Source organism: Heptranchias perlo, chromosome 9 (assembly GCF_035084215.1).
Source record: "Heptranchias perlo isolate sHepPer1 chromosome 9, sHepPer1.hap1, whole genome shotgun sequence".
Classification (NCBI taxonomy): domain Eukaryota; kingdom Metazoa; phylum Chordata; class Chondrichthyes; order Hexanchiformes; family Hexanchidae; genus Heptranchias; species Heptranchias perlo.
The window spans coordinates 14,611,329-14,635,098 of record NC_090333.1 but is presented as its reverse complement, the minus strand read 5'-3'; positions in this window follow the sequence as shown (position 1 = coordinate 14,635,098).

Here is a 23,770-nt window from a genome sequence, read left to right as displayed (position 1 = left end):
TCCGACAAATTTGTTATGCATTCATTTTTTGGGGCGGGTCCTCATTTCTTTATTGCATGAGTGTAGAAGGTATCTTGCGTTGTGTCTGCTAAATGATTAAACAGTTGGATAGAATGCAATTTGCATTTATGCCGCATTTGTCACTGTGCCTTTAAGTAAATTATGTAATATAATGTAATCATAAAATCAAACATTGCTTAAGTGTTGTAAATCTCCTCTCTGACTGCATTTTAATCAAAGATAATGAATCCCAATGGTTCTATAAATCACAAAGGTTTCATATGCAGCAGAACATATATTACAGATTTTGAGACTAAGCATTTGTCTAACAGAGAGGACATATTGGGGATAATGTGCTGCCCCAATGACTCAGTGGCTAAATGCACCATCCAGTGTGGTACAGACTAGGAAAGTCCCAGGTTAGATACCTAGTCTGTGCTGAGTTAACTAATCTCAATCAGCATGCCAGTCGAGGCACTACAATGAGCCACAGTGTCCCAGTAATTTTCTCCATTACCATTTTTTAAAACTTGTGTTAAATCCACTAAGTTCCTCCCCTTGACTTATTTGGCAGCAGAATAATATTATTTAATAATTACACAGTACAATGCTGCTGTCCTTATAAAACCGCGTGACATCTGACTTAGCGTAAACGATGTCATGGGATATCTTCCAGACATTACATGTTTTAGGTCAAAGGTGCTGCAGGTTGTCAGGATGTAAAGATCTTTTATTTTGAGCTTTCACACGCCCGTACACAATTGGGATATATCTCTTTGGGAACTTCTCTTTAACAGTTGCATTTTCTTCCTCTCCTTTTAGGATGACTAATCTTGCTATGTGTTGTACAGTAGACCTTCTTTGTACGGGTGTCTTTGGGAGCCATAAAGAATGGGTTGTCTATTAATGAGGGATATATGAAAGAGCAGAGGTTGTGTTATATCACAGAGCCTTGTAGGGAACTACATAATTCATTGTATAGCTTCTCAGATTTCTGGGGTAGGATTATTGCTGCAGGAATTAAATTAATTAAAATAAAAAATCTGGAATTAAAATACCAGTATCAGTAATGGTGACCATGAAAACTACTGGATTGTCGTAAAAACCCATCTGGTTCACTAATGTCCTTTAGGGAAGGAAACCTGCCGTCCTGGCCCGGTCTGGCCTATATGTGACTCCAGACCCACAGCAATGTGGTTTATTCTTAATTGCCCTCTGAAATGGCATCAGGTCAAACATGGGCAAGGAAACCTCCTGCTGATTACCACCTACCGTCCTCCCTCAGCTGATGAATCAGTCCTCCTCCATGTTGAGCACCACTTGGAGGAAGCACTGAGGGTAGCAAGGGCACAAAACGCACTCTGGGTGGGGGACTTCAATGTCCATCACCAAGAGTGGCTCGGTAGCACCACTACTGATCGAGCTGGCCGAGTCCTGAAGGACATAGCTGCCAGACTGGGCCTGCGGCAGGTGGTGAGCGAACCAACACGAGGGAAAAACTTACTTGACCTCGTCCTCACCAATCTGCCTGTCGCAAATGCATCTGTCCATGACAGTATTGGTAGGAGTGACCACCGCACAGTCCTCGTGGAGATGAAGTCCTGTCTTGGCACTGAGGACACCATCCAACGTGTTGTGTGGCACTATCACCGTGCTAAATGGGATAGATTCAGAACAGATCTAGCAGCACAAAACTGGGCATCCATGAGGCATTGTGGGCCATCAGCAGCAGCAGAATTGTATTCCAGCACAATCTGTAACCTCATGGCCTGGCATATTCCTCACTCTATCATTACCAACAAGCTAGGAGAACAACCCTGGTTCAATGAGGAGTGTAGAAGAGCATGCCAGGAGCAGCACCAGGTGTACCTAAAAATGAGGTGCTAACCTGGTGAAGCTACAACTCAGGACTACATGCATGCTAAACAGCGGAAGCAACATGTTTTAGACAGAGGTAAGTGATTCCACAACCAACGGATCAGATCAAAGTTCTTCAGTCCTGCCACATATAGTCGTGAATGTTGGTGGACAATTAAACAACTAACGGGAGGAGGAGGCTCTGCAAACATCTCCATCCTCAATGATGGCGGAGTCCAGCACGTGAGTGCAAAAGACAAGGCTGAAGCGTTTGCAACCATCTTCAGCCAGAAGTGACGAGTGGATGATCCATCTCGGCCTCCTCCCGATATCCCCACCATCACAGAAGCCAGTCTTTAGCCAATTCGATTCACTCCACGTGATATCAAGAAACGGCTGAGTGCACTGGATACAGCAAAGGCTATGGGCCCCGACAACATCCCAGCTGTAGTGCTGAAGTCTTGTGCTCCAGAACTAGCTGCGTTTCCAGCCAAGCTGTTCCAGTACAGCTACAACACTGGCATCTACCCGACAATGTGGAAAATTGCCCAGGTATGTCCTGTCCACAAAAAGCAGGACAAATCCAATCCGGCCAATTACCGCCCCATCAGCCTACTCTCAATCATCAGCAAAGTGATGGAAGGTGTCATCGACAGTGCTATCAAGCGGCACTTACTCACCAATAACCTGCTCACCGATGCTCAGTTTGGGTTCCGTCAGGACCACTTGGCTCCAGACCTCATTACAGCCTTGGTCCAAACATGGACAAAAGAGCTGAATTCCAGAGGTGAGGTGAGAGTGACTGCCCTTGACATCAAGGCAGCATTTGACCGAGTGTAGCACCAAGGAGCCCTCGTAAAATTGAAGTCAATGCGAATCAGGGGGAAAACTCTCCAGTGGCTGGAGTCATACCTTGCGCAAAGGAAGATGGTAGTGGCTGTTGGAGGCCAATCATCTCAGCCCCAGGACATTGCTGCAGGAGTTCCTCAAGGCAGTGTCCTCGGCCCAACCATCTTCAGCTGCTTCATCAATGACCTTCCCTCCATCATAAGGTCAGAAATGGGGATGTTCGCTGATGATTGCACAGTTTTCAGTTCCATTCGCAACCCCTCAAATAATGAAACAGTCCGAGCCCGCATGCAGCAAGACCTGGATAACATCCAGGCTTGGGCTGATAAGTGGCAAGTAACATTCGCGCCAGGCAAGTGCCAGGCAATGACCATCTCCAACAAGAGAGAGTCTAACCACCACCCCATGACATTCAACGGCATTACCATTGCCGAATCCCCCGCCATCAACATCCTGGGGGTCACCATTGACCAGAAACTTAACTGGACCAGCCATATAAATACTGTAGCTACGAGAGCAGGTCAGAGGCTGGGTATTCTGCGGCGAGTGACTCACCTCCTGACTCCCCAAAGCCTTTCCACCATCTACAAGGCACAAGTCAGGAGTCTGATGGAATACTCTCCACTTGCCTGGATGAGTGCAGCTCCAACAACACTCAAGAAGCTCGTCACCATCCAAGATAAAGCAGCCCGCTTGATTGGCACCCCATCCACCACCCTAAACATTCACTCCCTTCACCACCGGCGCACCGTGGCTGCAGTGTGTACCATCCACAGGATGCACTGCAGCAACTCGCCAAGGCTTCTTCGACAGCACCTCCCAAACCCGCGACCTCTTCCACCTAGAAGGACAAGAGCAGCAGGTACATGGGAACAACACCACCTGCACGTTCCCCTCCAAGTCACACACCATCCCGACTTGGAAATATATCGCCGTTCCTTCATCGTCGCTGGGTCAAAATCCTGGAACTCCCATCCTAACAGCACTGTGGGAGAACCGTCACCACACGGACTGCAGCGGTTCAAGAAGGCGGCTCACCACCACCTTCTCGAGGGCAATTAGGGATGGGCAATAAATGCCGGCCTTGCCAGCAACGCCCACATCCCATGAACGAATAAAATAAAAGTTCCTCAGGGCAGTGTCCTAGGCCCAACCATCTTCAGCTACTTCATCAATGATCTTCCCTCCATCAGAAGATCAGAAATGACGATTGCGCAGTGTTCAGTTCCATTCGCATGCCCTCAGATAATGAAGCATTCTGTGCCTGCATGCAGCAAGACCTGGACAACATCCAGGCTTGGGCCAATAAGCGGCAAGTAACATTTGCGCCAGACAAGTGCTAGGCAATGACCATCTCCAACAAGAGAGAGAACTAGCTGCGCCTCTAGCCAAGCTGTTCCAGTACAGCTACAACACTGGCATCTACCCGACAATGTGGAAAATTGCCCAGGTATGTCCTGTCCACAAAAAGCAGGACAAATCCAATCCGGCCAATTACTGCCCCATCAGTCTACTCTCAATCATCAGCAAAGTGATGGAAGGTGTCATCGACAGTGCTATCAAGCGGCACTTACTCACCAATAACCTGCTCACCGATGCTCAGTTTGGGTTCCGTCAGGACCACTTGGCTCCAGACCTCATTACAGCCTTGGTCCAAACATGGACAAAAGAGCTGAATTCCAGAGGTGAGGTGAGAGTGACTGCCCTTGACATCAAGGCAGCATTTGACCGAGTGTGGCACCAAGGAGCCCTAGTAAAATTGAAGTCAATGGGAATCAGGGGGAAAACTCTCCAGTGGCTGGAGTCATACCTAGCACAAAGGAAGATGGTAGTGTTTGTTGGAGGCCAATCATCCCAGCCCCAGGACATTGCTGCAGGAGTTCCTCAGGGCAGTGTCCTGGGCCCAACCATCTTCAGCTGCTTCATCAATGACCTTCCCTCCATCATAAGGTCAGAAATGGGGATGTTCACTGATGACTGCACAGTGTTCAGTTCCATTCGCAACCCCTCAAATAATGAAGCAGTCCGAGCCCGCATGCAGCAAGACCTGGACAACATCCAGGCTTGGGCTCATAAGTGGCAAGTAACATTCGTGCCAGATAAGTGCCAGGCAATGACGATCTCCAACAAGAGAGAATCTAACCACCTCCCCCTGACATTCAATGGCATTACCATCACCGAATAACCCACCATCAACATCCTGGGGGTCACCATTGACCAGAAACTTAACTGGACCAGCCATATAAATACTGTGGCTACGAGAGCAGGTCAGAGGCTGGGTATTCTGCGGCGAGTGACTCACCTCCTGACTCCCCAAAGCCTTTCCACCATCTACAAGGCACAAGTCAGGAGTGTGATGGAATACTCTCCACTTGCTTGGATGAGTGCAGCTCCAACAACACTCAAGAAGCTCATCACCATCCAAGATAAAGCAGCCCGCTTGATTGGCACCCCATCCACCACACTAAACATTCACTCCCTTCACCACCGGCGCACTGTTGCTGCAGTGTGTACCATCCACAGGATGCACTGCAGCAACTCGCCAAGGCTTCTTCGACAGCACCTCCCAAACCCGCGACCTCTACCACCTAAAAGGACAAGAGCAGCAGGCACATGGGAACAACACCACCTGCACGTTCCCCTACAAGTCACACACCATCCCGACTTGGAAATATATCGCCGTTCCTTCATCGTCGCTGGGTCAAAATCCTGGAACTCCCTTCCGAACAGCACTGTGGGAGAACCGTCACCACACGGACTGCAGCGGTTCAAGAAGGCGGCTCCCCACCACCTTCTTGAGGGCAATTAGGGATGGGCAATAAATGCTGGCCTCGCCAGCGACGCCCACATCCCGTGAACAAATAAAAAAAAAACGCCTCCCCTTGACATTCAATGGCATTACCATCACTAAATCCCCCACCATCAACATCCTGGGGGTCACCACTGACCAGAAACTTAACTGAACCAGCCACATAAATACTGGGGCTACAAGAGCAGGTCAGAGGCTGGGTATTCTGTGGCGAGTGACTCACCTCCTGACTCCCCAAAACCGTTCCACCATCTACAAGGCACAAGTCAGGAGTGTGATGGAATACTCTCCACTTGCCTGGATGAGTGCATCTCCAACAACACTCAAGAAGCTCGACACCATCCAGGACAAAGCAGCCCGCTTGATTGGCACCCCATCCACCACCCTAAACATTCACTCCCTTCACCACCGGCGCACTATGGCTGCAGTGTGTACCATCTACAGGATGCACTGCAGCAACTCGCCAAGGCTTCTTCGACAGCACCTTTCAAACCACGACCTCTCTCACCCAGAAGGACAAGAGCAGCAGACACATGGGAACAACACCACCTGCACGTTCCCCTCCAAGTGACACACCATCCTGACTTGGAAATATATCGCCATTCTTTCATCGTCGCTGGGTCAAAATCCTGGAACTCCCTACCTAACAGCACTGTGGGAGAACCTTCACCACACGGACTGCAGCGGTTCAAGAAGGTGGCTCATCACCACCTTCTCAAGTGCAATTAGGGATAGGCAAAAATTATATGCTACATATATAAAAATACATTTCTTTAGATATGGAAAGGTTAGTTCCACAATCGCAAGGTTCCACCCGGTGAAGTAGCGTTCAAAAGAAGGGCGGGTTAGAAATAGGAGTTCAACATTGTTGCACCAAATGTGCATCCTGCTTTCTTGTGAATGTGACTCCCTGCTGGGAATGTAAGATCGTAATGGCCTTAGTATGCATTTCAGTATATGTATGAAATACAATCCACGTGATGTTACTGTATGGCATCGTAACATCACATGGATCACAGGTTTCATTATAAAATGCCACTATATCATGCAGGTACCTGAGGGCATCAGGGATTAAATTTGCTAATGATGCTTCATTCTGTTCTGTCAGTTGCCACCTCTTTTTTTTCTCTTTGAGGATGTTTAAATGCAATTAAAGCAATCTGAAGCCATCTTTGTATTTTAGCATTTTTCGTGAATTTTATGCACCTAAGTTATTGCTGGTCAATGTAACTTTCCAGTTTCAGGCACCCATTGTCAGCATCAAGTGCTCATGGACCAGATATAATGGTTAGATGTGGAGTCGAGCCCTCTTTACTCTGTCCCATTAGTGTACCTCAGCTCCAAACACAGAAGAGTATTACACCACTGTGACATTTTCCTACTATCCCATACCTGCCATCTTGTTGCTTATCTGAATGAGATTGTCAATTCCATACCAATGGGAGGACCATCCTCCTGGTTCCACAAAAAACCTTTCAACCAACTGCTCGCCACCCCTCCATCCCACCCCCACCCCCACCCCCCAAGGAAACAATTTCCAGCTCGGCTCTACGGTGGCGACAGAATTCCTGCCCCCTTCCCCCAATCCGCGAGTTGCGCTCTGAAAGCTCGCCGGGATTATGGAAATGAGGCCCGGTGCTCAAAATGGCTCAGGCCTCTCTGCAGGGCCTCTGGGCGGGCAGTGTAAGCACTTCTTCTGCCCCACTCCACCCAAAGTCCTCCCAAGGTGAAAATCTACTAGAGTTTACAATGATGTAGATTGGAGTGGATGCCATTGAAATTGCCAGTTCAGCATATATGGGTAATTTCCTATATTGTCACTCTGACTACACATTAAAAGTAATTAATTGGCTGTAAAGTGCTATGGGACGTCCTGAGGTCATGAACGGCGCTATAGAAATGCAAGTCTATTCTTTTTCATCTCTTACTTATACATCCAGTCATTTTGAGAACTGAAGTAGATGCAGCTGCTATCTCAGTTGTGCATAAAGTTCACCAGATGCTGAGCAGATTATAAGTGATTGATGGTAAATGAAACTTAGATGATCATGCATTTCAAGAACATGCATTATAAACTGCAGCACTTGGAAAAGAAAATGGGTGAAGATCATAACAGAGCTGTAGACAGTGAGAAGAAATGTTTATCGAGTACATGCAAGGAAAGATGGGACACAAATTAAATCAGTACTGTATTTTGTGGTGAATTTCTGCCGAATGTCCCTGGTAGAGAAGATTAGGGGGCCAGTTTTTTTTTGTCCTTACCTCTTCCCTGACTTTGGAACAGCTGCAGCATCACCAAAGTGTGCTGTGGCTGTCGAGACTGAGCTGTGCTCAATATTGGTGGACCACTTGCACTCCTAGCATGGGTCTGCTCCCCAGCGCTGGGAAACTACGGCTGGGAAATAGAGGGGGCCTGCCTACCATCCTCGGAGCCTCCTGGCTGCTGTCGGAGCACAGCAGTCACAAGGTGTCCAGGCCCAAAGGTCACCCTGAAATTAGAAAAAAAAGGACACGTACATTCAGGCCTGTCTTCCCCTTGCTGCTGGGCCTGCTCAGAACCTCTGTCCTGATGAGGCTCCCGCTTCAAACCCCACCACCAACTTTGTGCAGTGCCCCTGGGCCGTACACTTGAGGAAGGAAGGTCAGAAATGCCTCTTCCATCTCATTTACATGAGTCGGTTGGGCCTGTATCTAACGCACCTGCGCCACCCCTAAGGGGAAACCCTGGAAATCCCAGGACAACACACAGGGGGTTGGAGGCCCAGCAAAAATAAGCCCCTTTTCCCTAATTTTTGTGCCCGGAGAATTGGCGTTCCTCAGGTTCAACGGTTAAGAAAATTGGCCCCTAAATTTTCCCACCTGCATTTGGTTTTTCATGTGAATCTCTCACAAATATCATCTAATTTGAACTTCAAGGACAACAAATGATCATAACTTCATGTACACAATTATTTACATCAGCCCAGACATAAGAGGCACAATCCTCTACTAATATCGTTCACTGTTGCCAAATTCTGTTTGTCTTAGGAAAACAATAATATGGATTTTTTTCCCTCAAGGACACTCTTTCTTCATCCTGAGGTAGTTAAGAGGGAAAGTCTGAGTGAATAGGGATCAGCCTTCCCAGCTAACATGGGCCCAAGCGGGCCAACCTTCCTCCTTCCACCATCACCATCAAAAACAGATTAACTGGTCATTCATCTCATTGCCATTTCTGGCAACTTGCTGCATGTAAAATTACATCTACTCTTGACTGCATAATAACGGTCATTGTAATTCAAAACAATTCATTGTATTTGAAGTGCTTCACGAAGATTTCAGAGAGAGATGGGGTGGGAATTTCCACAGAGCTACTCCTGCTCCAAAGCTGTAACTTTTAAAAATTTGTTCATGGGATGTGGGAGTCGCTGGCGAGGCTGGCATTTATTGCCCATCCCTACTTTTCCTTGAGAAGGTGGCGGTGAGCCGCCTTCTTGAACCACTGCAGTCCGTGTGGTGAAGCTTCTCCCACAGTGCTGTTAGGTAGGGAGTTCCAGGATTTTGACCCAGCGACGATGAAGGAGCGGCGATATATTTCCAAGTCGGGATGGTGTGTGACTTGGAGGGGAACGTGCAGGTGCAGGTTTTCCCAAGTGACTGCTGCCCTTGTCTTTCTAGGTGGTAGAGGTCGTGGGTTTGGAGGTGCTGTTGAAGAAGCCTTGGTGAGTTGCTGCATCTTGTAGATGGTACACACTGCAGCCACGGTGCGCTGGTGGTGGAGGGAGTGAATGTTTAAGATGGTGGATGGGGTGCCAATCAAGCAGGCTGCTTTGTCCTGGATGGTGTCGAGCTTCTTGAGTGTTGTTGGAGCTGCACTCATCCGAGCAAGTGGAGAGTATTCCATCACACTCCTGACTTGTGCCTTGTAGATGGTGGAAAGGCTTTAGGGAGTCAGGAGGTGAATCACTCACTGCACAATTCCCAGCCACTGACCTGCTCTTGTAGCCACAGTATTTATGTGGCTGGTCCAGTTAAGTTTCTGGTCAATGGTGACCCCCAGGATGTTGATGGTGGGGGATTCGGCAATGGTAATGCAGTTGAATGTCAAGGGAAGGTGGTTAGACTCTCTCTCTTGTTGGAGATGGTCATTGCCTGGCAATTGCCTGGCGCGAATGTTATTTGCCACTTATCAGCCCAATCCTAGATGTTGTCCAGGTCTTGCTGCATGCGAGCTCGGACTGCTTCATTATCTGAGGAATTGCAAATGGAGCTGAGCAATTATCAGCGATCATCCCTATTTCTGACCTTATGGTGGAGGGAAGGCCATTGATGAAGCAGCTGAAGATGGTTGGACCTAGGACACTGCCTTGAGGAACTCCTGCAGCGATGTCCGGGGACTGAGATGATTGGCCTCCAAAAACCACTACCATGACTCCAGCCACTGGAGAGTTTTCTCCCTAATTCCTATTGACTTCAATTTTACTAGGGCTCCTTGGTGCCACACTTGGTCAAGTTTTGCCTTGATGTCAAGGGCAGTCACTCTCACCTCACCTCTGGAATTCAGCTCTTTTGTTCATGTTTGGACCAAGGCTGTCATGAGGTCTGGAGCCGAGTGGTCTTGGCGGAACCCAAACTGAGCATCGGTGAGCAGGTTATTGGTGAGTAAGTGCCGCTTGATAGCACTGTTGACGACACCTTCCATCACTTTGCTGATGATTGAGAGTAGACTGATGGGGCAGTAATTGACTGGATTGGATTTGTCCTGCTTTTTGTGGACAGGACATACCTGGGCAATTTTCCACATTGTTGAGTAGATGCCAGTGTTGTAGCTGTACTGGAACAGCTGCCGGAAGTGCGATGGAAACCCTGTTTACGTGTAAGCAGGGTTTCCGCTACACTTCTGACGAAGTTACAGCAATGGAGCAGGAGCAGTTCCAAGGAAATTTCCAGCCATGATAAGGCGCTATATATATGCAAGTCTCTTTTGCTCACTTACTTGGTTGCTCGTTATACATCTTACTTCCATAAAGTTGTTATTATTACACAGATCTGCATGTCCTTCCCTTCTCTATCCCGACACTCAGGTCAGTACTACATTTAAACCGCATTTTCTGCATCCTTTACTGATTTAAAAAGAAAGAAAGACTTGCATTTATATAGCGTCTTTCATGACCTCGGGACGTCCCAAAGCACTTTACAACCAATGAAGTATATCCAGAAGGAACCACTTTTAATGGGAAAACTGCCCACTATGGAATTAGTTGACACTGTGGGAAGAAGGAAATTATTTCCAAATCAAAAACTGCAGGGTAACAAGCTGAATTTCTTCATTGCAGAACTGGCACGTGGGAGGAGGCGGGGGGGGGGGGGGGGAACGGGGGGGTATACTGGGGGGATGGGCTGGCATGTGGAGCGACAGTAAAGTAGTGTGTTGGTAAATGAGCTATTTAAATGTATAATTAACAGGATTTGCCTTCTCTGCTAGTAACTCTACTAAATCTTTATTTGAAATTCAGAAACTATTACATGTTTATGTGTAAGCTCAATATTTTATGTTGTTCCATTTTGTAATGTAACAGTGAGCAATTTATAATAATTTGTGTGCAGGCAGCTATTTTGCAGGAGTATTGCTTAAAGGGCTAGACTTGTGTTTTTAAACCAAATAAAACTCCTTTAGGTTGCCTTCACTATAACTGTAGCATTTTTAAAATGAAATTGTTCTCGGGTCATGGGCGACCCTGACCAGGCTGCTTGTATTGTCCACCCCTCGTTACCCTGAGGAGGTAGTGGTGGGCCTTCTCCTTGAACCACTGCGGTCTTTGTGGCGATGGTGCTCCCACAATGGGGTTAGGTAGGCAATTCCAGGATACTGACCCAGTGACAGTGAAGGTACAATAATATATGTCCGGGTCAGAATGGTGTGTGACTTGGAGGGGAACTTGGAGGTGATTGAGTTCCCACCACATTTCTGCTCTTGTCCTTCTCAGTGGCAGAGGTCGCAGGGGAGAGAGGTGCTGTCAAAAGTAACCTTGGTGAGTTGCTGCATCCTGTAGATCGTACTTCCAGTGCGCAAGCGCTGGAGAGGGGTGGATATTGAATCAAGTGACAGCGGCACCGATCAAGTGAACTTCTTTGTCCTGGATGGTGTTGAGCTTTGTTAGCGGATTTCTCCTGTTACTGTCACAACTATGGGTTGTTAATCCATCAACAATAACTTTTGCTTGATTCTAGCCTGAGTGGTTATAAAATAGCAAGTTTAATAGATTGATTTACAACAGAGTTGCACTACAGCTGTCTTCAACATTACATTCAACAGTATTATAGTTATAATACAACTGCCTACAGGTTACATTAATGACAAGCAATAAATACAACCTGATGAACTTCCAACCGAACCCTCTTGAGAGCTCTAATTTTTGGGAGCGAGCGCGCCCTATCTTTATAATATTTGGCTGCGTTGTTCTGTATGTAAGCACCACTGGTTTTATCTCTTGTTTGTAAACCATCCTACTGTGCTGACTCTCCAAAAACCACCAAAGATTGTTTAATGTCATAGTGTTTACGTAGCCTTTCACCGTTATCAGGTCTTGGTATGTTTGTACCAGGTTAGGACACCCTGTCTCGTGAATCTTACTGTTTTTCACTATTCTAATGCCTCAGCACTCTTCCAATGCCCGCTTGGGTTTTCTGTAAGTTATTTTTCTTAGAGATGAGGACCTTTGTCCTCCGATTTTCTAAGCTTGTTTTAAACAAGCTTCTAGAATGTTGTTGCGGATGCACCCATCCAGGAAAGCAGTGAGTATTCCAAAACGCTCCTGCTTTGAAATCTTGTAGATGGTGGAGAGGCTTGGTAGGGGTCAGGATGTGAGCCACAGAGTACCCAGCCTCTGCCCTTGCTCTTGCAGCTATGATGCTGATATGGCTGGTCCAGTTCAGCTGCTTCTGGTCAATGATGATCCGATATGATGTTGATGATGTGGAACTCAACAAAGATGGTGCCATTGAAGGTCAAGGGGAGATGGCTGGGCTCTTTCCTATTCGAGATGGTCATTATCTGGCACTTGTGTGGCACGAATGTTACCTTGTTGCAATTTGGTTTCGCTTCACACTGTAGCTTTAGTGTAAATGCAGCCTAAATCAGTAGTCAGGAGGACGGAGTCTCACTCCACTTCACTTCAGAATCAGTTTGGGTCTTAAATAAAGATTTACAATACACAAGTATAGTGTTGGTAAGAAGTGAAAATTGCTTTGCCCTGATGCTAAACTTGTAGTGTAAATGCACCCTTAATGTAAAGAAAACCTATATAAGGGGTTCTTGGAATTCTGATCTTGCTTTATGCAATAGAAAAGCTCCATAAACAGCAAGCAGCCCGTGTCTCACCTGACGCAGGATGCTGAAACTGGATCCAGAAAACACAAAAGCATTCCCGTTCAATCATACAGCACCTTGACAAACCATCGCCTTTATGAACACAAAAAGGTCAGCAAAAATGTCAATGTAATTAAAAAAATTAATATCAGGATTTTTGATAACGATGCACTGTATAGAATTTAGAAACATCAATGTAATGATTTAAATTACAGCTGTAGCTCTTATGAGAAAATCCACATTTACCTCAAACTCACCTTAAATGCCTGTGGATATATTAGTGAAAAGTGAACCCCGTGTTCCTATTGGAAATGTTCAACTTTAACTTGAGCATCCTCAGTTCTGCAAAGAAAGAGTGGATCATTAAAGTAATCTTCGATTCAACAAAATGACACAAAGAGCAGTAGCCAGTAAATTTGCCACTTCTGGGCTCTCAGGGCAAGCCGCAATAGGTGATTGCATACCCCTGAAGCCATCCTTATGATGAAAAATCACAGACTGGAGATGTGCACTTCCACGATGTACGTCCAGAGTGCATGTCTTGAGAGCTGGAGTATTGTGTTCAATTCTGGGCACCACACTTTAGGAAGGATGTCAAGGCCTTAGGTGCAGAAGAGATTTACTCGAATGGCACCACGGATGAGGGACTTCAGTTATGTGGAGAGACTGGAGAAGCTGGGGTTGTTCTCCTTATAACAGAAAAGGTTAAGGAGAGATTTGATAGAGGTGTTCAAAATCATGAACAGTTTTGATAGAGTAAATAAGGAGAAACTGTTTCCAGTGGCAGAAAGGTCAGTAACCAGAGGACACAGATTTAAGGTGATCGGCAAAAGAGCCAGAGGCGACACGAGGAAAGATTTTTTTAGGCAGCGAATTACTATGATCTGGAATACATTACTTGAAAGGGTGGTGGAAGCAGATTCAATAGTAACTTTCAAAAGGGAATTAGATAAATTCTTAAAGGGAAAAAATTTGTAGGGCTACGGGGAAACAGCAGGGGAATGGGACTAATTGGATAGCTCTTTCAAAGCGGAGGCACGATGGGCCGAATGGCCTCCTCCTGTGCTGTACCTACTTTGATGTGATACTATGATAAGTGGAGCGTTTACCCTAGAAGTTTAAAGTGACATTATTGGGTGGTAGTGGTGCTGTTCTGGGTTTGTGAACGGAGAAATCTTCAATGTTATAACCAGTGATTGTTCTGCTCATTACTTTTTTGAAATATTTTGAGTCTTGCCAGTGTAAAAGGCTCAATGGGTGGCAGGCTGGCCAAAGATCATAGAATCATAGAAAGGTTACAGCACGGAAGGAGGCCATTCAGCCCATCGAGTCCGTGTCGGCTCTATGCAAGAGCAATCCAGCTAGTCCCACTCCCCCGCCCTTTCTCCATGGCCCTGCAAATTTTTTCCTTTCAAGTACTTATCCAGTTCCCTTTTGAAAGCCATGATTGAATCTGCCTCCACCACCCCCTTGGGCAGTGCATTCCAGATTCTGACTGCTCGCTGTATAAAAGTTTTTCCTCATATCACCTTTGGTTCTTTTGCCAATCACCTTAAATCTATGTCCTCTGTCTTTGGGAACCCTTCTGCCAATGGGAACAGTTTCTCTCTATCTACTCTGTCTAGACCCTTCATGATTTTAAATACCTCTATCAAATCTCCTCGCAACCATCTCTGTTCCAAGGATAACAACCCCAGCTTCTCCGGTCTATCCACGTAACTAAAGTCTCTCATCCCCGGAATCATTCTAGTAAATAATTTCTGCACCCTTTCTAAGGCCTTCACATCTTTCCTGAAGTGCAGTGCCCAGAACTGGACACAACAGTCTAGTTGTGGTCGCACCAGTGTTTTATAAAGGTTCATCATGACTTCCATACTTTTGTACTCTATGGCCCCGATTTTAGCTTGGAGGCGGGATGGCAGCTGGGGGGTGATTGGGAGCGTGGGTAACCTGCCCAATAAAAATTGTCCATTTTGTACGTGATTGCGAGTCAATTGGAGCCACTTAACATGGCTTCCGGATTTGCCGTCCGAAAGCTTCCAACCACATATCCGCTCCATCGCAAAGTCCGCCTACTTCCACCTCCGTAACATCGCACGTCTCTGCCCCTGCCTCAGCTCATCTGCTCCTGAAATCCATGGGCTCGATTTTGAAATGGTGGCGGGTTGGCAATGGGGAGGGTCAATGGGCACGCGGGTAACCCGACTAATAAAATCTTACCGTTTCTCACGCGATCGCAAGTTAATTGGTGGCCCTTAACGTGACTTCTGGGTCTACCGTCCGAAAGCTGCGCAGTGGGTGGACTGCGCACCCGCATCACAGGCTGTCAGCTGGAGGAGTCTATTTAAAGGGGCAGTCCTCCAATGGCTGATCCCAGAGTAAACTCCCACAAACCACAATGGAGCAGCACAGGGGCAAGGCTGCTCCAAGATTCAGCGATGCCTCACTCCAGGTGCTACTGGAAGGGGTGAGGAGGAGGTGGGATGTGTTGTACCCAGCAGACGGGAGGAAGTGGCCTGCCTCTGCCACCAAGAAGGCCTGGCTCGAGGTGGCAGAGGAGGTCACCAGCAGCAGCAACATCTCCCACACACGGATCCGGTGCAGGAAGCGCTTCAGTGACCTAACGAGGTCAGTCAAAGTGAGTACACTTACTCATTTTCCTACATTCCATCTTCCACATCACTGCACCCACCCCCCAACTCGTTCTGCGCTGCCAACACTACTCTATCACATCACTCCCCGCACCCACTTAAGGCTCATCCTCAACTTAACTGCACTCCCTCACCACTTCCTCACCTCCCCATTCATCACCCCACCACTACCACTCAACCCAATCCTTATACAATGTCATGGCTCTGTCTCATACTCACCCTCTGATGCATCTCTTTTACGGTCAGCCGCACCCAAACCAATGCATTCAGCGGTTGGCCACGTCACCATCCCTCACTCACGCATTTGTACTTTCTCCCCATATAGGAGAAGAGAGCCCAGAATGCATGGGAGAGGGCGAGGACTGGAGGGGGGCCGCAACAAATCGTCGTTCCCACTGACGCAGAGCAGGAGGAGCTGGAGCTCAGCCGAAACCTTGAGTGCCTGTCCATCGGGGACGCCAAGACTGGCACCCAACAAACGTCGAGGGACATAACTTTAACATTCAGTACGCACAATATGAATTGATGTTAACATGCCTTGCCATCTTCAGCTCATCGCAACACATCTGTGATCATGCTTAATATTGCCTTCTGTTCTCTTACAGGGTCTTCAGCGACCACTGTGACGGCAGAGGACGATTCCTCAGAGGACCTGCCGGCCTCTGAAGGTGCACCATCACAACTGAGCGAACCATCCACCAGCGCAGATACTCAAACCTCGGTGTGTCCTAGTCCTCAGTTAGTTGCGTTGGCACCTGGTGAGATACCACACACATGTGAGTACGAGCAGACACTGGTGGCAGGGGCAGCTGTGGAGAGTCCGCATCGGTGGGAGCACTCCTCTCCAGGCTCTGCTCAGCTGGACGCAGATGCTGAACCCTGGGGGCCATCCTTTAAAAGGAGAATGATCGAGGGACAGTAGCACATTTGCGAGGTGCTGGAACAGGTGCGACGCGCACTCTCCACAATAGCGCAGAGGATGGAGGAGTCCAAATCCTGCATGAGTGGAATGGGGGCACAGGTATGGGAGGGCATCTCTGAGATTGTGTCACAGGGATGTGAGCAAATCTCTGAGATACTGTCATGGGTAAATGCGGGAATGTCTGCGATGGAGAGAAGGCTAGCCTCCATTGAGCTTCAAGCACGGCTCACAAATAAGTCCATTCAGGCCCTGACAACGGCCGTTCGGACTCACAGTGAACAACATTCTGCCATCTTAAACAGGCAGGCATATACACTAGCACTGGCCTTACAAGGCTTCACACATGTCCTCCAAACTGTTGCCAGCAGATTGGTAGGAGTGATGTGAGCCTGGCCCAGGGGAGGGATGATAGCAATAGGGGACATGGAAGTGGGGACATCATTCAAAGTGCTCCCACATCTCACCCGTTGCCACCCTCTCAACTAGCACCCGCAATGCTGCCTTCTCTCCAGGTGGCCGAGTCTGCCCCTGCACAGGTGCAGGTGGAGCAGTCTTTGGAGGGGCCCTCACGGGCACCAAAACCCAGAGGGCATAAACCCAAAGCATCTAATCGGTCAGGGCATGAACAAGAGCAACCTGCCACTACCTCTGCTGCAGCCACAGGGGATGCACCATGTAGGAGTATTCTGAAGAGAAAGGCGAAGGTTTTGTAAGCACGAAGGGGATGCACAAGGGTGTTTGATGGTTGGTCATGTTTTTTATTTATATTTGATTTTTGTTAAACTCACATTAAATATTATTATAGTCCCCACTACTGCCACGTCTTTGCCATGCTTGACTGGCTTCTGTAATAAGGTCCTTTCACGAGGTTCAACATGAACGGCGACACTTGATGCCAACCATTGGGTCACACTACAGTGGGCGTATGTGTAATCGCAGGCCTGATTTGTGCCGGGAGGGGTGGGGGGGTGGGGTTGCTGGTGTGGGCGCTGCTCTATCCAGGTGATGTGAGGACTGGACTCTTCACACTGTCTGATGATAGGAGAACCTTTCACATATGAGTGACTCCCTGGCCTCATGAGAAGCCAGGTGAGCCGTTGCTCCTGCTCCTGCTCCTCCTCCTCCTCCTCCGCCTCCTCTGCTTCCTCCTCCTCTGGCTCCTCCTCCTCAATATGGGTGGCAGATGTGGATGGGGCCTCCTTAAGCGGCACCCCTCTCTGTTGTGCCATGCCCACTACTATAATGCGTCCCACTCTGACTGGTGCGCATTGAAGCACTCTCCCAGAACAATCAAGGCACCTGAATTGCATCTTGAACAGCCCTATAGCATGCTCAATTGTAGACCTGGTAGCGATGTGGCTGTCGTTATATCGACGCTGTTGCTCGGTGATGGGGTTTCTCAGAGGTGTCATGAGCCATGTGTGCAGGGGGTATCCCTTGTCCCCGAGGAGCCAGCCCATAAGGGTGTTTGGTGCGTGTAAGAGGGGTGGGAGGTTGGATTCCCGGAGGATGAAGGAATACGAACATAGGAACAGGAGTAGGCCATTCAGCCCCTCATGCCTGCTCCGCCATTTGATAAGATCATGGCTGATCTGTGATCTAGCTCCATATACCTGCCTTTGGCCCATATCCCTTAATACCTTTGGTTGCCAAAAAGCTATCTATCTCAGATTTAAATTTAGCAATTGAGCTAGTATCAATTGCCGTTTGCGGAAGAGAGTTCCAAACTTCTACCACCCTTTGTGTGTAGAAATGTTTTCTAATCTCACTCCTGAAAGGTCTGACTCTAATTTTTAGACTGTGCCCCCTACTCCTAGAATCCCCAACCAGCGGAAATAGTTTCTCTCTATCCACCCTATCTGTTCCCCTTAATATCTTATAAACTTCAATCAGATCACCCCTTAACCTTCTAAACTCTAGAGAATACAACCCCAATTTGTGTAATCTCTCCTCGTAACTTAACCCTTGAAGTCCGGGTATCATTCTAGTAAACCTACGGTGCACTCCCTCCATGGCCACTATGTCCTTCCGAAGGTGCGGAGCCCAGAACTGCTCACAGTACTCCAGGTGCGGTCTAACCAGGGTTTTGTATAGCTGCAGCATAACTTCTGCTCCCTTGTACTCTAGTCCTCTAGATATAAAGGCCAGCATTCCATTAGCTTTATTGATTATTTTCTGCACCTGTTCATGACACTAAATCATGGCAGCTGCCAGGGAATCTGGCGCATACACGTGAAGGAATCTTTTGCGATGGTCACAAATGAGCTGAGCGTTGATGGAGTGATATCCCTTCCTGTTGATGAACAGTCCTGGCTCGTGTGGAGGTGCTCGTATTGCTATATGGGTGCAATTGATTGCACCCTGCACCCGTGGGAAGTCAGCCACAGAATGGAATCCCACTGCCCTCTCCATCTGGCTGAGGTAATCCATGGGGAAGTTAACGTAGTGCGAGGCCCTGTGAAACAAGCCATCGGTGACCTGTCTTATGCACTTGTGTGCAGACGATTGAGAGACCCCAGCGATGTCCCCGGTGGCACCCTGGAATGATCTAAAGGCAAAGAAGTTAAGGGCAGTGGTGACTTTGACAGCGACAGGTAAGGAGATGCTGCTCAGCCCAGCCGAGAGCAGCTCGGCATGAAGGAGGCTGCAGATGTCTGCGACTACTTGGTGACTGACTCTGAGCCTCCATATGCACTACTCCTCAGAGAGGTCCAGAAGCTGAGCCTCGGTTTGTAGTCCCTGTGGAGAGGGTAGTGCCTCCTGCGACGTCACTCTCTCTGTTATTTCCCTCTGTGCTCTTGTACAGGTGCCTGTGGCGCAGCACTGTGTTGTGTAGCTCCACATGGCGGAGGTGATGTTGCTCGTCCTCGGATGTAGCGGTGAATGCAGCCATGGCGCCCCCCCATCCTGACGGTGTGAGTTTGAGGGGGTCCGCAAAATAGTTAAATATGTTTGAACAGCAGAATTTTGATTGGAAAGTAAGAATTTTCGGTGCAAACACAAAGACCTTGCAGCCTGAAATAACACTGTGCCCTGCTGCAATAAGTGACCTTTTCTCCCCACTTTTCAAATAAGCATTTGAATCTCCCACTCGCTGATGGTCGAAACACGTCTGTTCCAACATTGAGTGTTTCCCACAGCACGGGAAACACACTGAGGATGCTTCAAAATCACACCCCTGCCAAAATGTGGAGAAAATGAAATACTTCAAATACTTAAACTACCTCAACACCTATGTAAATGATTATCCCGCCAGCTTTAATTGCCGGTGGGATTTCCGCATTCGGGAGGCGCGCGCGCACACAGACACGTCAATGGGGAACTCGGAAGTCTGCGGGTTGGAGCCGGGCTCCGAACCCGAAAGAGATTTCCCCGATTTTCACAGCCCCTCCCCCTGCCCCCAACGCACCCGCTGGAAAATCGAGCCCTATGCCTCTATATATAAAGCCCAGGATCCCATATGCTTTTCTAACCACTTTCTCAACCTGCCCTGCCACCTTCAATGATTTGTGCATATAAACCCCCACATCCCTCTGTTCCTGTACCCCTTTAGAGTTGTGCCCTCTAGTTTATATTGCCTCTCCTCGTTCTTCCTACCGAAATGTATCACTTCGCATGTTTCTGCGTTAAATTTCATCTGCCACGTGTCTGCCTATGCCACCAGCCTGTCTATATCCTCTTGAAGTCTATCACTATCTTCCTCACTGTTCACTACACTTCTAAGTTTTGTGTCATCTACATATTTTGAAATTGTGCCCTGTACACCCAAGTCCAAGTCATTAATCAAGAAAAGCAGTGGTCCCAGCACTGACCCCGGGGAACACCACTGTACACCTCCCTCCAGTCCGAAAAACAACCGTTTACCACTACTCTCTGTTTCCGGTCCCTTAGCCAATTCTGTATCCATATTGCTACTGCCCCCTTTATTCCATGCACCACAATCTTGATGATAAGCCTACCATGCAGCATTTTATCAATGCCTTTTGAAAGTCCATATACACCACATCAACTGCATTGCCCTCATCTACCCTCTCTGTTACCTCATCAAAAAACTCTATCAGGTTAGTTAAACACGATTTGCCTTTAACAAATCCGTACTGGCTTTCCCTAATCAATCCACCCTCGTCCAAGTGACTGTTAATTCTGTCCCGGATTATCGTTTCTAAAAGTTTCCCCACCACTGAGGTTAAACTGACTGGCCTGTAGATGCTGGGTTTAACCTTACGCCCATTTTTGAACAAGGGTGTAACATTTGCAATTCTCCAGCCCTCTGGCACCACCCCCGTATCTACGGATGTTTGGAGGATTATGACCAGTACCTCCGCAATTTCTACCTGGATCTCTTGTCCTGGTGCAGAAGTTGCTCTCTGAGTTTTCAAAGTCAAGAAAGCTGCGTGAGAATGTTCAAAATAACGTAAACCTGAACAACCTGTTCAAACAACAAGGTTTGTGCTGCAGAAAACAGGGATTGGGGAATCGGGCCTAGAGTTTCAAACACTATTAGATTGAGTAATGCCTCTAAACTAGCACCATGGTGATGTTATCAGCGGTCACTGGATTATTCCAATCTCCCCTTCCCGAGAGACAGAGATAAACAAGAGAATGCTAAAGCAAATCATAATTCTGTAATGGTTTGAGTATTAAGAGGGTTCCTGATGGTGACAGTAGCTTTGTAATTAAAACACTTGGCTATCATCCATGCCTTGGCAGAGACAGCCAGGACCCACCGAGACAGCTGCACCTCCCTCTAATCTTGACTTCACCATTCCATCTCCCCAAATGCAATGGCATCTGGAATGGATCCAGCCGTGACCTCATCATGGAACTCATTGAATATCACTTTCCCACTACAGCAAATTGTTTCTATGGTTCCGAGCCAAAAAAAATGAAAACATTCGAACTTTAATTTCTTCAAAAAAAAAGTGTTATTAATAGGATAGTTATGGGGTTGTTCAATGTGATTAGATATTATCTGGTTAGCCCCTCTGATGGAAATCAGTAAAAACACATCCAATATAAACATAGGAACAGGAGTAGGACATCGAGCCTGTTCCGCCATTCAGTGAGATCATGGCTGGTCTGTGACCTAACTCCATATACCTGCCGTAGCCCCATATCCCTTAATACCTCTGGTTAAAAATCTATCAGTCTCAGATTTAAAATTAACAATCGAGCTAGCATCAACTGCCGTTTGCGGAAGAGAGTTCCAAACTTCTACCACCCTTCGCGTGTAGAAGTATTTCCTAACTTCACTCCTGAAAGTCCTGGCTCTAATTTTTAGGCTGTGTCCCCTAATCCTAGACTTCCCGACCAGCAGAAGTAGTTTCTCCCTATCTACCCTATCAGTTAGCCTTAATATCGTGAAAATCTTAATAAAGAAGAGTGAACAAATTACAAACACAGAGCTGTAGAGCAGGGCTGCACACCAAAGTGTTCAGAACAAACTTGGTGAGATCATGTTGTCAGGATAGAGTGAACTTGTGACATAATGCAAGAGCCTAAAATTACTGTCGACAAAATTAGCGGAAAAACATTTAATCTATTAGTATAATATGACTTTGCTATTTGCAGGCGGAAACATATTTCCACAGTGAAGTAGGATTATATAGCTCCAGTTGATTGATCGGCTAGACCACACTTAGAATATTGTTTCCAGTTTTGGATGCCTCATTTTAGGAACAATGTCAAGGCTATAGAAAGGGTACAGAAGAGATTTACGGGGACGACAACAGGGAGAGAGGGTTTATTTATGAGGTGAAACGTGAGAAACTGGGATAAGAACAGAAAATGCTAGAAACACTCAGCAGGTGGAGAGATAAATCGAGTTAACGTTCCAGGTCCATGATCTTTCATCATCGAACAGTGGTTAAGATCTAAAGTTGCTGAACTCAATGTTGAGTCCGGAAGGCTGGAAAGTGCCTAGTAGTAAGATGGTGAGGTGCTGTTCCTCAAGCTTGCGTTGAGCTTCATTGGAACAATATAAGAGGCTGAGGACAGAGAGGTCAGAATGGGAGTGGGATGGAGAATTAAAGTGGCTGCACCAGAGCCACTGGGAGGGGAGGAGGTGTGGGCTGGTGCTTGGGGTGGGGATCCCCTATCGGTACACAGCCAGCAGCGTGGTCCACCCCCCTGGGATTTATCCGCCTTTCTTCCACCACGGCAAACCTCTCCTTGCTTCCCTTCCCCCTCTGCTATTCCACCTTAACCATTTACACCTCCTCTTGACCCATCTTTTGTTTCTGCACGTATCCCATTATCACCCGCATTTTGCCTTGCGCCATCATCCCTTTTGTCGTTTAATCCCTCCTCCCCTCCACCCTATCACAGATCTTTCCCTCTTGTTCTTTTCCTGCCCACGTTTTCCCTGGCTCTGTATTTGCTTAAAAACTGTTCATCTCTAACATCCTACAGTTCTGATGAAAGGCCTTCTGCTCCTAAATGAGCCAACAGGCATGTTTGAAAGTAAGAGCCTGTTGGCATTATTTACCTTGGGCAGTCTTAGGGCCTTTACTAGGCCCATAATGGAACCCACACCTGCTTTCAGCCTAGGGAGAGCACAATGGGCAGAACTCCCCCATACACCCCCCGCACCAAATCAGTTCCAGGATGTTGGCGGGGGGGTGGTTTGTGCGAGTACACTAAAGCCTCACCCATGCCACGCCCTCCCCCACCCCACCAGAATTTGGACTTCTTTTTACATGAGGTAGAAACCTAGCGGAAATGGATTTCAATGCTAATTGTGACCACACACGTTCTGCTTGCTCCTCACCCTCTCTGACCCACAGAAATTTGGGCCCTGAGAATAAAATAGTAGATAGAGGAATATCACATAAACAAATAATCATTCTAATTTTGTCAACAGTAATTTCTAGGCTAACATTCTAGTTTACCAGCCTGCCTTAAACTTAAAAGAGGAAGGGAGAAAATAGTTTAGATTTTAGCTACTTTACACAGAGGGTGGTGACTGTAAGGATCAGATTGTTAAGGGAGGGAGTTGGGGCTAACTCTCTATTTATGGAACAGACTGCCAAGGTGGGCAGTGGGGGGCTAATTCTATGAGCAAATTCAAGAGAGAATTGGATAACTACCTGGAGATAGAGTGGTAGGATGGATATTGTGGGCTATGATCTTTTCTGGACACTGGGGCTAGCCAGATTCTTTTCTGATCCTGTAGAGTCCTGTCTTTGGAACATAGGATCAGGAGTAGGCCATTCAGGCCCTCGAGCCTGTTCCGCCATTCAGTGAGATCATGGCTTATCTGTATCTTAACTCCATCCACCCGCCTTGGCTCCACGTCCCTTAATACCCTTGGCTAGCAAAAATCTATCTATCTC